The sequence below is a fragment of the Amphiura filiformis genome, unplaced genomic scaffold, assembly GCF_039555335.1.
Source record: "Amphiura filiformis unplaced genomic scaffold, Afil_fr2py scaffold_53, whole genome shotgun sequence".
NCBI lineage: Eukaryota > Metazoa > Echinodermata > Ophiuroidea > Amphilepidida > Amphiuridae > Amphiura > Amphiura filiformis.
In genome coordinates, this window is record NW_027305517.1 from 390,910 (window position 1) to 409,418 (window position 18,509).

An 18,509-nucleotide genomic window follows, 5' to 3' on the forward strand; every position below is an offset into this window, starting at 1 on the left:
CATACGTTCGCGTTGGAGTAAATTTGAGCAAGAAATCCAATCGATATTTCTGAAGTTGCCGTTCCAGTTAAAGTAAATTTTCAAACTTCATTCCGCAAAGTCTCTAATATGTAGAAACACGGCAGTGTAATTAAAACTGCATAAAAATGCCACATTGATGTACTCATACCCTTCAAAAATGTAAATCAAAATATTTTTTCATCATATTTGGCTATGAGCTCATTAATTATTCATGAGCTACTTTGCATAAAATTTACATAATTAAATATTAATCTTGTTTTTCTCAAAGCTTAAAGTCCAAGCTTGCCAATGGTATGCCACTTACTGGTTTTTACCCAACCGATAACACTGCAACACAATAGTTAATATGATACCTCCACACCACTCAAATATACCGCTTTTGTGGGGTAATTTAATTTTTATGAGCCCTTTTGCTGCGATACCCAATTTCATTATTTGTCCACAAGGTAGTAGGTACCATGTATTTTGAATGACTGACTTTATCTTGAATAAGGTTGGTTTTTGCGTTATTTTAATTCTTTCTTTTCTTTTTTCTGTTGAAAAATCTTTCTAACATTACTTTAAGTCCTTCATACCTCACTCGACTCCAACTCCAGTTTTTTAAATCCCAAGATGTTCAACTTACTGGATATTTTGTAATTTACTCCACTTCAACTTGCGCACATTTCATTTCGACGAATGAATCAAGTTGCACACATATGCAATATTGATGTCAACATATAGTATTTAATCTCAGTTCAGACTTCGTGCATATAATAGATTTGTTATTTGCTTTAACCATAATTATTTAACATATTTAGCATTGAAATCAATTCGATGTTTTATTAAGCTACGAAGCTACATAATATTATCAGTCCCGAACACGAATCCGGGTCACGAATGTATCTCACGATGTTCATATCATCAGAAGCTACATAATATTATTAGTCTATTATCCCGAACACGAATCCGTGACATGAATGTATCTCACGATGTTCCTTCCATTATTAGTAATAGTAAATGTTTTGACAGACGTTCTCAGGAAACACAAGACGTTATACAAACGGGTTACGGGTTTTGGTTTTGATAAAAAACGTTTTAATAACATTTATTGGCGGTTTTTTATAAAGGTCGTGAAACCTTTATAACGTTTGGTTTGAAAACACACTACGACATCGTAACAATGCCAATTTTAATCATTTGCCATAAAATATGTACTATATTGCGAATTTCAAAAAATAAGGAGGACATTCTTCGTATCCAGAATGAAATTCGATATGTCGGATGTGCTCCCATGTCCCACAAAAACTAGAGCGGTTACCGTACCATAGCTGAACTATGTGACTTCGGCAGTATATTGTGGCCCCCACTGTCACCGGGGGTCACACCGTCTTGACATTTCGAGACAGAGACCCAAAATATAAATATTTACTAGAGTCTTATGAGGAATAGCACCCCCGTTGGGGAAATTATTTTTTTATTATATTCTGCACTTCTTATCTTTTTCATTTGACCCCACTTGGAGTTGGGGGTCATATCTTCTTGACATTTCAAGATATGAAAGGACCCACAATATAAATATTGGCCATGGTCAAACGAGGAGCGTCACCCCCGGTAGGAAAATTATTTTTATTCTATTTTTTACTTTTTTCTCTTTTATTTGACACCAGTCGGGTGGTCATACCTCTTGCGAATAGGAATATTGACCCGGGTCTTGAGAGGAGTGTCACCCCCGGTGGGGTAAATAGTTTTAATGATTGTTTGCTTCTTTCTCTTTCATTTGATACCAGTCGGGGGTCATACCTTCTTGGCATTTTCAGATATGAAAAGGACCCAAAATATGAATATTGACCCAGGCTTTGTGAGGAGTGTGACCCCGGTGGGATTTTTTAAATTCTATTCTTTAGATTGTTCTCTTTCATTTGACATCACTCGGGGTACATACCTTCTCGGCATTTTGAGATATGAAAAGGACTCATATGAATATTGACCCAGTGCCACCTCCGGGTGGGAAAATATTTTCATTATATTCGTTACTTCGTCCTCAAGTAAGTAAGTACACTAATACAGGCTGATACCATTTCATGATTCAGCAAAAAACATTGTCCAAACGCTCATACACCATCTCTTAAAGGCCCTTTCAGTGATTTCACAGGAACATTAAAAAAATGGAAATTTGTCAGAGTTGCTTAGAAATAAAGAATAAGTCTACAGAATTTCATTAAACCACTTTTCCCTGAATACATCGACAAATTAGTCAAAAACAGAAGTTTTAGAAAGGTTTTCTACTTCAACTCAGATCGACTCGAGAAAATCGAGATTTTCGTACAGTGCGCCACCAATCGACTGGAAAAACTTCCTAGTCCAGTGTTTCTAACACGGGGAAGTAGAGTCTAAATTGATTTAAAACAGACGCTTAATTTTTGTAGTAGAAAACAAAATAAGCAATTAAAGGTCACCGAGGCAAACTAACGGTCAATTCAAATATAAAAAACAGTTAAAATTGTGTATGTATTTTGTTTAAAATAGTAGCTACCCCGGTACTGATGTAATAAGTAGTAGAAACAATACGCAACGCGTGTTGGTACGGTGGAGTCGATCTCGAGTCGGACTTTTTGTACTGTCAGTATCAAAAGTCCAGAATCATGCAAATGCTTTATTTTGTCTAAAATACACGGCTTTCGACCGAACCACTAGCAGGCTATGTTAGGATATCAATGACAATTACAAAGGTACCAAAATCTAAATTTTGATGATTTTTACGATCGTCCGGATGAGCAAATCACTGAATGGGCCTTTAAAAGACCTTTCAATATTTACGTCAGGAAGAGTGGGAGTTTTAACAAAACAATCGACAACAAATTTCGCGTTCCCCCTCTCTCGCGTACCCTCAATCAAAATTGTCTGATTTCACTTTTGTTTCCCCCTTTTCTCCATTTAAAACTTCACACCCCCTCATAAAGAATCTTCACTTTCGGTTTTCAAACTCTGTAGGCCTAGCAATGTTATAGTTATTACTTTGCATGTTGGCCATATGCTTTAGCATAAAAGGTTTAAGCTTTGAGACTTTTTCTCAAAATATCAAGAGGTATAGCAGACACAAAACGTTTTCGATTTCATTAAAAAAAATGTTGCCAGGAAACGTTTAAATGTTGACTTATATAAAGGACATATAAAGGGTACAAAACGTTACAAAAACACAGTTTGTTGATAACCTACTGCAAAATATTCTAATATAATATTATTTAAGTGTTGACAAAATATTTGGCACAAAATGTTTGCAAAAAATATTTTGTAATAACATTTTGAAAACATTAAAAACATAGTGTTGCTGTGGGTTGTTAGACAAAACGTTTTAAAACGTTTTCATGACCTTTACATAACCCGACATTTAATGTTATTAAAACGTTTGTATGTAAACCGAACCCCAAAATATAACATTTTTAAAACGTTTTTGTGTTCGCTGGGTATATCAAGAATTACTGGACCAAGTATGGGTTTTTTCATGGTAATTCCAAATATGTTAATGATACTGTACTGTTCTGAATTTTTAAAGAAAATTTGTAACGTGTCGCCTCCAGTTGACACCTGTGTGCAGAATGTTATTTGAAGAGGAGAAGAAAATTTGAACTCCGAATCGTCTCCTTAAACTTCCTTAGATCCATAAGAATGTTATCTATGAAAAAACAAGACGCGTAGGCATATGAGAATGTAGTTAAGAGGAAAAATGAGTTAAGCAAAGAGGAAACATAGGTCAGATTATAAGTCTAGTCATGATAAATCAGAAAAAGAATAGCTTGCACTATCTATGTCTTGGTTGTTTCGTTACTTTGGTAACACAGTTAAATATGACACTACCCTTTATGTTATATTAGTACCCACCGAGCTTCTTCACATTAGGCCCTATTACTGTTTCGTCAGAATCACCAGAAGCCTTCGACACTTGTTCCATCTTGCTCTTGATTTAAGTAGTAGCTATGACCCTCACTATTCTCCTCTATCTCTTTCATTCCTCTCCCTCTTTCCTAATTTCTTCTCTTTCTCTCTCTCTCTCTCGCTTTAGCAAACATCACATCGTAGGAACGAGACTACCAGTTCCCGCGGGAGATGCAGTGAGCCTGGAAAGCACCTGTGATCAAGATGGCATACCCTGCTATCGAAAGCTAAGAAACGTGAGTTTTATTCTCTGGAAATAAAATAATTATTACGAACAATCCTACAGATGAAACTTTTCAGTGGTATTCTAATTTAATTATATTGATTTAATTGATACTGCCTAAATGTATTGATATTTATTTACACCAATGACTCTTGTTTCCATTTAATTTTATTACTTTGTTGAGCTATTAGTATCACTTGTATATTGATGTTGATGATTGATGAAAATAAAATATGAATGATTGAATGAATATGAATGAATATTTTATATTGAGTCCCTTTGACCTTGATAATACCTGGATAGCAAACCACTCTAAATTAGTCATGTATTATTTGTTTGATTTCTTGTAACATGACAAATAACGTGAGACCATTTTCAACAAAATCATAGCAATGATCATTTTCGTCCCGTGTGTGACCAAAAATAGACCTATGACGTCACAATGTTACCATGTTAGCATAATTCCATAACCGTACGTCATACGTTAAACTATACTTTTTTTTATTCCTCATGCCCCGATAATAATGATGGTATGGTTTTTTTTAAACAAGTTTGAGTAATTTTTAACAAGTTTGATTAATTAGGAGCCTATCAGGTGAAACTGAGGACAATAAAACTGTTGGAGCTTCAGTTTGTTTCTTAAACATTGAAAGGGCCAATAATGTTTATTAAAACAATACAACTTGACTCGCAGTCATGCAATCTAAAAGAGAGATATCCAATGTTTTATGTTTGTTTATTGCTTTAGTGATTAGTATCATCGAGGGGCAAACCTGTTTTGTTTCCTTTTTTTTTGCCAAATGATAACATACTTACCTATTTATAGGCCCACATCATAACATGTGTTACAAAATCTTGCACAGAGGTCTGCCATTGTCTGACCGGGGACTTTATGCTCGTTGTATGGGGTTCGACAGGTGAGTTCGTAAAAGAAGGAAAACACCTGAGCGCAATTCGGCCAACCAACGTCATATGGATCTTTGTCCATGACATTAAAGCAGGCTTCATCGCGTTCAATTACGGCAGCATCTGTGAAGGTAATCAAACATACAAATGGTGAAGCAAAATAAGTTTGTTTGTGTATTTGTTTATTTATTTAAATGGTCCTTCCATGCGTGGACATATTTAGGTCCTGATGAGACCTAATGACCTCAATCAAAAGGCTCAAGCTATGCTAAGATGTGGTGCAAAGAATACACAAGGGTAGTGAATTATCAAAATGATCTGCTAAAAATCGCTGTCCTTCCCCCTATGTCCGTGCCAAAAATCCCCCGCCTTTCAACGTACCAAAAAAACACTTTTCCCCTTTTTTAACGTGCCAAAAGATCTTTGCCCCATCACCCCATGTTTTTGAAGTCCCCATTTGTGGCTCTAATTTGTTTTTCAATTTATATAATATTTTTCCTGGACATACTTTCGTTATTGATATTAGTAAAAAAAGACATTTCAAATTCGTCCAAAAATCACAATCGCAGAAACTTAAAATCAGTATGGGTCATTGAAATTCGTTTTAATATCAGTGCATTTCATATTTGTATCATTCATATTCGTCGAGCATTCAAATTCGATGTTCATTGAATATTATAAAAGTTATTTCGTCTTTTGTCATTCATTTCAAGACATTTGTGATTTATATTCGCCAGGTATTAATACAATTGATGCATAGGCATGTACACTCTAAACACGAGTGTCTCTATATATTTTCATTATTTGAGCAACACTTTTGTAACATTTATGAAAACTTAACACTTTTATTAAAATTTTACCACCATTTTTTTTAACTTGTCCGTGTAAATGATAAATTGCCAACACTCGTGTTACACTTAATATTGCATATTATTCTTAATGCAGGGAGGTAAATAACATGTTAACACCCAGTAAATTCAGTTCAGTTCAGTTCAGTTCAGTTCAGTTTATTTCATCCATTCAAAATACATGTTAACATAATTCAGAATAATATTTTCTTTTATGAAATAGTGCGGAACATTTTAAATTATATGACAAATGTATGAGAAACAGAGAATGAGGATGCCACCAAACGCACAGCGTGATGTTTGTAATGTTTCAATTTTACAATAAGCAAAACAAAATTTAATACATAAGGAAAAAACGAACAAAGACAAACAAGCATTGTAAGTAGGGAAAATACATGATTTATCAATGCAAAATTCAAAGTATACAATGCATATTAAATAAGAAATAATTTTATAACCAGTAGGCATAGGCATATCTAGAATATTAAGTCATTTTGAGCAATTTCCAAAATATTACATGAAAAAGATGTATTGTAAATGTAACAGTATTGGATATAGGCCTACAACTTTGAAGACAAAACATACATGCATGAGCAAATCAGAGGCCTAAATCCAACATTTACATGTGAAATTGTAAAAAGGCTAGTACCTGCAAAGTAAATGATAAATATAGCAAATGATAATGATATTCAATATTGGAGTTACATACAAAAATAAATTGGAAAATAATTTATTGGGGACAAACTCCAACCAAGATCTACCCGCAAGGCAGAGGGAACAATACCCGGGAACAATATAACACAAACACACGAAAACAAGTCCAAATTGAGATATATTTTAATATAATAATAATAATAATAATAATAATAATAATAATAATAATAATAATAATAATAATAATAATAATAATAATAATAATAATAAAATATAAAAATATTTGATCCAAATGTAGCTACTGATGAGATGCTTTTTAAAATTAGCTTTGAAAGATGACACAGAGGGCTGGATTTGATTGATTGGGAAGTGAATTCCATAGTAGAGCACCTTGAATCTTAATGGTATTATCAGCAAGTTTTGTTTTAGTTAAATTGACATGGAAATTACTGGCTTGTCTTGTGAGGTGATCGTGAATACTTGCGTTTGTAATGAATAAGTTATTTAGAGACAAGTCAGATGGAAATAATTTGTGGTGGAAATTGAACATGAACGGTCCCAGTTGGTGAAAATGTATATCTTGAATCTTAAGTGTGTTAAGTTGCTTGAAGAGGGGTTCTGTGTGAGCCAGCCAAAGGGAGTTGGTGCACGTGCGGATGATTCTTTTTAAAAAAAAAAAAGTGATTCAAGGTGCGAGTTGTTTTTGTCAGCCCAGATAATATTGCAGTATGAAATGTAGGGAACTACAAAGGTGTTGTAAAGAGTGAATAAGGATTCCTGAGGAAGAAAAGGACGAACTTTACGAATAATGCCATTATATTTTGAGACTATTTTAGATATATGGGACGTATGAGATTTCCAGGAAAGATTATCGTCAATTAGTATGCCAAGAAATTTGGTTGTGTTTTGTAAATTATTTTGCCCACCCAGTAAATTAAACTTGCCCTTTGCCCAAAAGTGCCCACCTATTAAATTAAAAAAAAAACAAAAATTGGGCACCATATAATAATTACCATCTAAGTTTACTGCTTTTTTTTCCTACGAAGGAGTAATGGTGAGTGATAATTAGTATAAGATTTGTAAATACTTAAAGTGAAATATAATATGGTATACAATTTTTCTTGAAAGTTGCTTCATGAATATGCTAAAAATTAGCAAAAGATGCATTTAGGGGGAGGGTAATGTCCACTTTTTACATCAAAGCCACATTAAAATAAAATTGCGACCTCCCCTATTTCGTCAGCAACGATTTTATGACCCCCCCACCGTTTGCACCCCCACAGGCATCAGTCTTTTGGAATAAAATAAACACACTATCTGTAGTCATGTTGTGTTGTGACTCCATACATTTTGGTCATCAAAAATATTTTATGACACCCCCTATTTTTCTTTCCGTATATTTGGGACCCCCCTAATCATCTTATAAAATGCAATTACATGCCTTTCTGTTTATATCATGCTTATGGCTTAATAAATGTCATCTCCATCTACTTCCAGGGCCATACTGCCCCCCCCACCCCCACTGAGCCCTCTGGAGAGTTTACATTTGCTACCACCACCACCCTAGAAACTCGTGTAGGTCATCCCAATAAGGATGGTCAATTGCTCCTGCGCCTGAACTTTTTACCCGATCATGGAGGGTGCGATGGAGAATTTACAGTGACTTTATCTTAGCATGTATCTGCTCCCCCGACCGTATGGGGAATCCCCCCTTATCATGTAATAGCGTGGCTATCTCCTCCCAAAGCTTTTTTTATCCCAGAAATACTTTCCGTGTCTCTCCAAATTTTGAGGATAGCAAATGTTCCCTTGTCATTTCAATTGACCCCTCTATTGCGTTTATTTATATTAATATTTGCAGCTGCAGCCATGATGACATCACGCAGTAAATTACTCTGCTTAGTGGCGTAGATTTCTTTTTGACATTGGGGGGGGGGGGGATGGAGTTGGAAAAAAAATTTCAAGTATATTCAATGCAGCACCTTTTGGCGACAAAATACAGCTCTTAACCCTGGTCATCTTCGGCCTTAAATTATCGGATTTAAAGCACATTACGTCGGATATAGTGATTTTTTTTTATATCCGACGCTCATTCACACTGCCACTTATATCCGATACTATTACCGACGTAATTTAAGTCCGACTGTGTGAACAAATTGTCGGATTTAAAGCACATTACGTCGGATATAGTTATATCGCGCATTTATTCTACTTTTACACCATTATTTCATCAGTTTAGCTTCCAAATAGCAATAGTTTTCGCGTGCCACGCGCACAATTGAACCAAAAACTTAAAAAAAAAAAAAAAGTGCTGGATTGACTATACTTGAATTTTTTCCCAACTCCATCCCCCTCCCAATGTCAAAAAGAAATCTACGCCACTGAGCAGAGTAATTTACTGCGTGATGTCATCATGGCTGCAGCTGCAAATATTAATATAAATTAACGCAGTAGAGGGGTCAATTGGAATGACAAGGGAACATTGGCTATCCTCAAAATTTGGAGAGACACGGAAAGTATTTATGGGATTAAAAAAAGCTTTGGGAGGAGATAGCAACGCTATTACATGACAAGGGGGGATTCCTCATACGGTCGGGGGAGCAGATACATGCTAAGATAAAGGCACTGAAAACTCTTCATCGCACCCTCCGTGATCGGGTAAAAAGTTCAGGCGCAGGAGCAATTGACCATCCTTATTGGGATGACCTACACGAGTTTCTAGGGGGGTAGCAAATGTAAACCCTCCAGAGGGCTCAGGGGGGGCAGTATGGCCCTGGAAGTAGATGGAGATGACATTTATTAAGCCATGAGCATGATAACAGAAAGGCATGTAATTGGATTGTATAAGATGATTAGGGGGGTCCCAAATATACGGAAAGAAAAATAGGGGTGTCATAAAATATTTTTGATGACCAAAATGTAGGAGTCACAACACAACATGACTACAGATAGTGTGTTTATTTTATTCCAAAAGACTGATGCCTGTGGGGGGGTGCAAACGATGGGGGGGTCATAAAATCTTTGCTGGCGAAATAGGGGAGGTCCCCTCAAGAAAAAATTGATGATGGGAGTCATTGTTATTTTTATTATTTTTGTCATTTTTTCAAAGATGTCCACCATGTAGGGCCTACATGTATAAAATGCGATATAGAGCTAAGTCTACTGTAAAATGGGACTACTTTGTCAAACTATAATAATAATAATAACAATAACAATAACAATAATAATAATAATAATAATAATAATAATAATAATAATAATAATAATAATAATAATAATAATAATAATAATAATAATAATAAAAATATAAAAATATTTGATCCAAATGTAGCTACTGATGAGATGCTTTTTAAAATTAGCTTTGAAAGATGACACAGAGGGCTGGATTTGATTGATTGGGGAAGTGAATTCCATAGTAGAGCACCTTGAATCTTAATGGTATTATCAGCAAGTTTTGTTTTAGTTAAATTGACATGGAAATTACTGGCTTGTCTTGTGAGGTGATCGTGAATACTTGCGTTTGTAATGAATAAGTTATTTAGAGACAAGTCAGATGGAAATAATTTGTGGTGGAAATTGAACATGAACGGTCCCAGTTGGTGAAAATGTATATCTTGAATCTTAAGTGTGTTAAGTTGCTTGAAGAGGGGTTCTGTGTGAGCCAGCCAAAGGGAGTTGGTGCACGTGCGGATGATTCTTTTTTGAAGGAGAAAAAGTGATTCAAGGTGCGAGTTGTTTTGTCAGCCCAGATAATATTGCAGTATGAAATGTAGGGAACTACAAAGGTGTTGTAAAAGAGTGAATAAGGATTCCTGAGGAAGAAAAGGACGAACTTTACGAATAATGCCATTATATTTTGAGACTATTTTAGATATATGGGACGTATGAGATTTCCAGGAAAGATTATCGTCAATTAGTATGCCAAGAAATTTGGTTGTGTTTTTTAAATTATTTTGCCCACCCAGTAAATTAAACTTGCCCTTTGCCCAAAAGTGCCCACCTATTAAATTATTTTGCCCACAAAAAATTGGGCACCATATAATAATTACCATCTAAGTTTACTGCTTTTTTTTCCTACGAAGGAGTAATGGTGAGTGATAATTAGTATAAGATTTGTAAATACTTAAAGTGAAATATAATATGGTATACAATTTTTCTTGAAAGTTGCTTCATGAATATGCTAAAAATTAGCAAAAGATGCATTTAGGGGGAGGGTAATGTCCACTTTTTACATCAAAGCCACATTAAAATAAAATTGCGACCTCCCCTATTTCGTCAGCAACGATTTTATGACCCCCCCCACCGTTTGCACCCCCCCCCCCACAGGCATCAGTCTTTTGGAATAAAATAAACACACTATCTGTAGTCATGTTGTGTTGTGACTCCATACATTTTGGTCATCAAAAATATTTTATGACACCCCCTATTTTTCTTTCCGTATATTTGGGACCCCCCTAATCATCTTATAAAATGCAATTACATGCCTTTCTGTTTATATCATGCTTATGGCTTAATAAATGTCATCTCCATCTACTTCCAGGGCCATACTGCCCCCCCCCCCCACTGAGCCCTCTGGAGAGTTTACATTTGCTACCACCACCACCCTAGAAACTCGTGTAGGTCATCCCAATAAGGATGGTCAATTGCTCCTGCGCCTGAACTTTTTACCCGATCATGGAGGGTGCGATGGAGAATTTACAGTGACTTTATCTTAGCATGTATCTGCTCCCCCCGACCGTATGGGGAATCCCCCTTATCATGTAATAGCGTGGCTATCTCCTCCCAAAGCTTTTTTTATCCCAGAAATACTTTCCGTGTCTCTCCAAATTTTGAGGATAGCAAATGTGCCCTTGTCATTCCAATTTACCCCTCTATTGCGTTTATTTATATTAATATTTGCAGCTGCAGCCATGATGACATCACGCAGTAAATTACTCTGCTTAGTGGCGTAGATTTCTTTTTGACATTGGGGGGGGGGATGGAGTTGGAAAAAAAATTTCAAGTATATTCAATGCAGCACCTTTTGGCGACAAAATACAGCTCTTAACCCTGGTCATCTTCGGCCTTAAATTATCGGATTTAAAGCACATTACGTCGGATATAGTGATTTTTTTTATATCCGACGCTCATTCACACTACCACTTATATCCGATACTATTACCGACGTAATTTAAGTCCGACTGTGTGAACAAATTGTCGGATTTAAAGCACATTACGTCGGATATAGTTATATCGCGCATTTATTCTACTTTTACACCATTATTTCATCAGTTTAGCTTCCAAATAGCAATAGTTTTCGCGTGCCACGCGCACAATTGAACCAAAAACTTATTCTGTCGCCAAAAAGTGCTGGATTGACTATACTTGAATTTTTTTCCCAACTCCATCCCCCTCCCAATGTCAAAAAGAAATCTACGCCACTGAGCAGAGTAATTTACTGCGTGATGTCATCATGGCTGCAGCTGCAAATATTAATATAAATTAACGCAGTAGAGGGGTCAATTGGAATGACAAGGGAACATTGGCTATCCTCAAAATTTGGAGAGACACGGAAAGTATTTATGGGATTAAAAAAAGCTTTGGGAGGAGATAGCAACGCTATTACATGACAAGGGGGGATTCCTCATACGGTCGGGGGAGCAGATACATGCTAAGATAAAGGCACTGAAAACTCTTCATCGCACCCTCCGTGATCGGGTAAAAGTTCAGGCGCAGGAGCAATTGACCATCCTTATTGGGATGACCTACACGAGTTTCTAGGGGGGGGGTAGCAAATGTAAACCCTCCAGAGGGCTCAGGGGGGGGGGGGCAGTATGGCCCTGGAAGTAGATGGAGATGACATTTATTAAGCCATGAGCATGATAACAGAAAGGCATGTAATTGGATTGTATAAGATGATTAGGGGGGTCCCAAATATACGGAAAGAAAAATAGGGGTGTCATAAAATATTTTTGATGACCAAAATGTAGGGAGTCACAACACAACATGACTACAGATAGTGTGTTTATTTTATTCCAAAAGACTGATGCCTGTGGGGGGGGGGTGCAAACGATGGGGGGGTCATAAAATCTTTGCTGGCGAAATAGGGAGGTCCCCTCAAGAAAAAAAATTGATGATGGGAGTCATTGTTATTTTTATTATTTTTGTCATTTTTTCAAAGATGTCCACCATGTAGGGCCTACATGTATAAAATGCGATATAGAGCTAAGTCTACTGTAAAATGGGACTACTTTGTCAAACTATAATAATAATAATAACAATAACAATAACAATAATAATAATAATAATAATAATAATAATAACAATAATAGAACCTACATAAATACAAAATTGGTCTGAATTTTGGAACTTTTGAATTTGCATTTTTCTTACATGACATACCTATCGCATTGTCTGTAATTTTTTCTAAAGAGGGGCGTTTATTGAAAGTGAATTTTCAGTGAAAAATTTTCTGATGATGTTCATGTAGAAAGGAGGGATTTATGACCGGTAATAGGCTTATCGGACATAACACGTCGGACATACGCTGGCGAAGTTACGCAATTTATCGGATTAATTACCATAGCAATATGTGAAAACAATTTTGAACATATACATTGAATACAATACTGGTCTTTTCAAAGATACTAATCTTACAGGTGCAAGTAATCATCATGATTCACCTATTGCTATGGTAGTTAATCCGATTATTACGTAACTTCGACAGCGTATAGCGCTATTGCCGACAAATGTGGACGCGCTAAGGGATTAGCGGAAATATTTAATTCGATCGGACATAAGCCTAGATAAAATATTACCGGTAATAAGTGCATGTGTGAACACAGCTGCTGTTTAAATCAATCAATAATACTACTGCTGAAGAGGATAATAAGCTTCTACCTATTTCTATAGAATAGTTCTTGTCTTTGTTTGCTTTGGCTAAATCCTGTTCAAGTGGTAGATAACAAAGCAATGTATTTTGTGTAGGTATGTATAATCAACAATGAACAATGAGAGGATATTTCTGAACCTCGTTGACTTGGGGATGATTTGAAATGACCGCCAATTATGACTGTTGGATATTTATTACCAGAAATGTAGAATAAGAGACACATGTAGAACCGATAAAAATATAATTTTGTCGAAGGAATAGAGTTCAACAAATCATAACCCAGCTTTTGGATATCGTTTGAAGTCAAATGATATACCATTTTAAAGCTTATGGTATATATTTTCTAAACACGAAATAAAACAAAATTGACCGGGCCGACTTTACGGCTGATTCGCCGCGTCCAGTCACATTTAATAGAGAGCTTGCTGAATGAAGTTACTGGAACTTTAACGGCAACTTCAAAAATATCGATTCGATTTCTTCCTCAACGTCACTTCAACCCGAACGTCAGATTGGTTTCTGTACCAACAGCGTCTTGTTGTTTAAACTAGGGGAAGTGTATCAATGGGTGATCAAAAGAAGGGTATGTAAAAGCGACTCCCTTTTGTTTGCTGAAGTGGTTTGTTGGTAACACTTATTACAATAGGCGCTTAGTTTGAATAAACATGGATTACATCTCTTAGCGATGACCAATGCAATGGGAATTAGGCCTATGTTATGAGCTATACGCTAATATTATACTTCTAAACATGTTTCAATTAAATATTCTTGTGATATGCCTATATTATTGTCCCGGATTATTATAATAAAAGCTCAATTATTATTCCAGTAAACGTCAGCTTTGTCAATTTTATATTTCCATCAGGACACAAGCCCATTTTATCTGTTTGCTCTCCTAGCCCCCCCCACCACCACCACCACCATCACCACCTCTCCATATCATCCCCTCCTCCATCTATTCATCTATCCTCACTTTCCCACTCCCCAGTGGCGTTGCCAGGAGTTTTCTTTTAGGAGGGCAAGGACTCCTCTTTGCATTCTGATCGAATTAAATATATCTCCCCGAATGATCCTCATTTTGTTCTTAAAAACTCCCAGAATTTTGAATTTCAACCAACATATGTGATTCGATCAAGCAAAATCAGTCGGAACTCGGCAATAATAAATTTTCAGTTTCTTATAGGATAGTAAAAAGGATTTACAAAGCTGAATTTTGCAGAAACCCCCATTGAAATTGAACAACCAGTTCCAAAGATATGAGCAATTAAAGCGCTTCCAAAACAATAGGAAACAAAAGGAAATATTGCTCCTTTTCTGACATTCTTATTTTTGTAACAAATAGGCCTCCTCTTTTAATAATGAATAATTTGGTTGACATACAATACCCATAGGCCTATAATATGCGTATAATAGCGTGGCACATGTTAGCAGACTTGTACCCGAGTCCAGCTTGTCCGAGTCCGAGCCGAGCCGAGTCCATTTGTATCCGAGTCCGAGCCAAGTCCGAGTCCTTTTGTGTCCGAGTCCGGACTCGAGTCCAAGTCCAGGGGTGCCGAGTCCGAGCCAAGTCCGAGTCCAACAAAAATAAGACCCGGCCTCGGGGTGAGAGTCCATGCCCGGTGGTGGTGGGGGGGGTTCATTTAACTTTAATGTGACAGGTATCTACCTATTGGCATTGTTTAGTTTGGGTATAACAAAATGAAAAAGGGGTAATTGGGTATAAAATTTTGAAAGAAGGGGTCATTTGGTACAACATTTTGAAAAAATGGGTCATTATTTGCAAAAATGGAGCAAAATTTTACATTTTATTCCTTATTTGAAAAATTTACAATACAAATTTGCTGAAAAAGGTCAATTTTAAAGTTTCCGCATAATTTTATGGCATTTTGATGATAAAATTGTTAATGTGATGAGAAGGTCAATCACTGCATCACACCACACACCACTCTACCAAACCCCACCCAACACTGTTGACTCAACCAACCAACTGTACACTCTTTCTTCAAAAGCCATGTCCATGAACAGGTTACTCCTGAAGGTAAAAACTAAATGTATCAGACCACCTAGTACCTGTATCAGGCATGTGGGGGCATTTTGTGTGTGTGTGTAGCACACTACATGTAAACTCACAGTTAACTTAATTGCGCCTAGGGACAAGGCTGTAGGTATGCCAAGTGAATTCAAATTTGCCATCAAACTGCATCATTTTATATATCAAATTAAAGCTCTTGAGTAAAGAAAGTCAAAACTGAAAACCGTTTTCTCATAGCACTTTCCGTAGCAAAGTTACATCTTGTCAAAGATTGACTTTCATCAAAAGATTCAGCTAACAAAACCGTATTTTGGTCATAGACATACCACCTAGACCTATGACTGCCCATCCCTTACCACAGCGGGAGGTGAAGCCCCGTATCCAAGGTGATATTGACGGGGTTACTAGGCGCGGAGATAATTGCGTATATTCTGACGCTCTCGGTTGCGTGGTTACTGCGCCGTTATCACCCGCGTCAAATGCAACATATTCTGTAGACGAGTACATTATCTGCTTGCTTGCGTCCGGGTATGCGTCCTTGTTCAAGTCGTTGCTAAGCAGTGTCGGCTTCACTACGCGAGTCAAAGTCACTGGTCTAGGTACTAGTTTGTCTGGGATTTCGGTGGTGTTTCTAGATCTTAGTCTCATGATGATAGCAGCTTTTCTATGTGGAACTGCTATCACAATCCGAGTCAAAATCCTCTAAAATTCCATGTGTGAGTGTCTCATCGCCATAAAAAATCATATATTTGGGTCAAGCGAAGTATAGACAACATACTAGTATTTATGTAGGTTTCCTTGACCTACCTGTTCTTTTAAATTTCTATGTAAATATGTATTGTGTTCTAGGCGAATTTGGCTGACTAGCAGATAGGTTTGCCTGGCATACCTATACGCTGTGTGCAGTATTACATGTAAATGAATTGCAATATATTCAAATACATTATAGAAAATTAACATCATCATCATTATGATAATAATAATAATACTAACAGAAATTCACCTTTATAATTCTAAACATATTTTCAAAATTGGCCCACACAAATGGCATGTGTACTCACTTACTGAGCACATGCAAACTATAGCCCTACAGAGTGGGAGCTGAGATGTATGGTCCAGTGTGCATGTTTCTCTTTCAAGAGCTTAATGGATTGGAAAGTTCCATGAAAGAAGTCTTACATTGTATAAATTTTTATACAGTCCAAATATTTAATAAAATTATGCATTTGATTAATTATCAATTATTTCATTTTAAATGATAACAAAAATATGATTCTGCTGTGACAGATAAATCTAAATAATTTGGTGGATATGTAGGAATAATAACAGGTCACAGATTTGACAGCCCCAATTAATTTGGAAAATGGCCAAATAAGTAAAGTCAACAAATTTGAGATCTATTTTTACATTTTTAGATTAATCATTTCACATTTTACATAGATTTGGACATTGGACTGGACTCGGACCGGACTCGCCTTCGAGTCCGAGTCCTTTTGTGTCCGAGTCTGAGCCGAGCCGAGTCTTTTTGTGTCCGAGTCCGAGCCAAGTCCGAGTCCAACAAAAAGTGGACTCGAGTCCGGACTCGAGTCCGAGTCCGGACTCGAACGATACATCTCTGCATGTTAGACCAGCTTTCTGCTGAATTGGGGTACATAATGTAGGCCTAAATGAATAAAATAATAATTAAATAAAATACCTGAACAGTACAACATATTTGGTTATATAGAGGTGTAATTATAAGACACACAACGTTGTAAAAAAATGTTTTAAATGAGTGCAGAAAGGTGTATATTTAAATGTAGGCGTATACACTGACGAAATTTAAATAAAACAATTATTATGAATTTTATCGACAAATGATGAATTTCCATTTAAAGAAGTCAGGACTGGAACATAGCGAACGAATTTGAATTACTAGACGAATATCAATGACATAATGAATGTGAAATATAACGAAATTAAAATGAATTTCAATGACCAACTAATGAAATTGTATTAGAGTTCTGCGTGTGCGATTGTTGGGGCGAAGTTTATATGCCTTTTCTACTAATATCAAGTACCAAAGTGCAAAAATAATTGGGACAATGTATATTGAAATAAGTATTAAAGTACGTGTTAATAAAAGTGTTAAATTCTATATTTTTAACGGAATTGTGTGTTATAAAAGGTGGTAAGTGTTTAAAAAGTGTTGCTCATTTGTGTTTAGAACGGACATGCCTACGCATCCATTTTATTAAAACCTGACGAATACAAAACATAAAATGTCTTAAAATGAATGACAAAAGACGAAATAGCTTTTACAATTCAATGAACATCACCAGGTGAGACGAATTTGAGTGCTCTATGAATAGACTGACACAAATGAAATGAAATTTAATTTCAATGGTCGATTAATGAAATTGATTTCGAGTTTTTGAACAAATTTGAAATGTAGGCCTGTACTAAACGAAAAAAACAGAAAAAACACTGCTGACTTACCTGTTGACACGTTAACAGAGACTACAACAAACACACACAAAAGGGCGAACAACTTCATCTTTCTGATTTAGTTACAAAATTTGGATCACTAAATAAATTATTTTATTTGCAGCTGATATTAAACAATGTTTCTCCACTCGAGTCAGGTAGTAAAATGATAGATATGATGCTTGTAGGCATGGGTCTAAAAGTAGGCATACAAGCCAATCGACACCAGCTTGCCACGTGGTTCGAAATTTGTTAAGTTTTAAATTAAATTCTAGGAATGGTAAGCCTAAAAGTACCAGCTAGTCTACGCCAGCTTACCACGTGCCTCAAAATTCATTAACTTTAAAATTGCATTTTAGAATTAGAACGTTAAAACGGAATATTATATACAGTTTTCTACATATTGAAAGGTTTAGAGACTATATGAAGCTTAGCCATTTTTCTACAGATTTTACATACAGTATCGCAATGTTTGCAGGTTTGTTGGCAGAGAAATAAATGATAATAAACAGAAATTGGGAATTCTTATTCCATATGCCACGATCGAATAAGAATTCCCAATTTCTTATTTCT

The 18,509-nt window shown here is 36.0% G+C and overlaps 1 long non-coding RNA gene across 1 annotated transcript; it reads right to left on the reverse strand.

Moving 5' to 3' along the window:
* Positions 1-3,378: 3,378 nt before the first annotated feature.
* Positions 3,379-18,084, reverse strand: LOC140144417 (uncharacterized). Its single transcript, XR_011857888.1, has 3 exons — positions 17,949-18,084; positions 4,976-5,188; positions 3,379-3,676 (listed from the first exon to the last, which is right to left on the reverse strand). It is a non-coding gene; the product is annotated as an uncharacterized lncRNA (long non-coding RNA).
* Between the last annotated feature and the right edge of the window lie 425 nt (positions 18,085-18,509).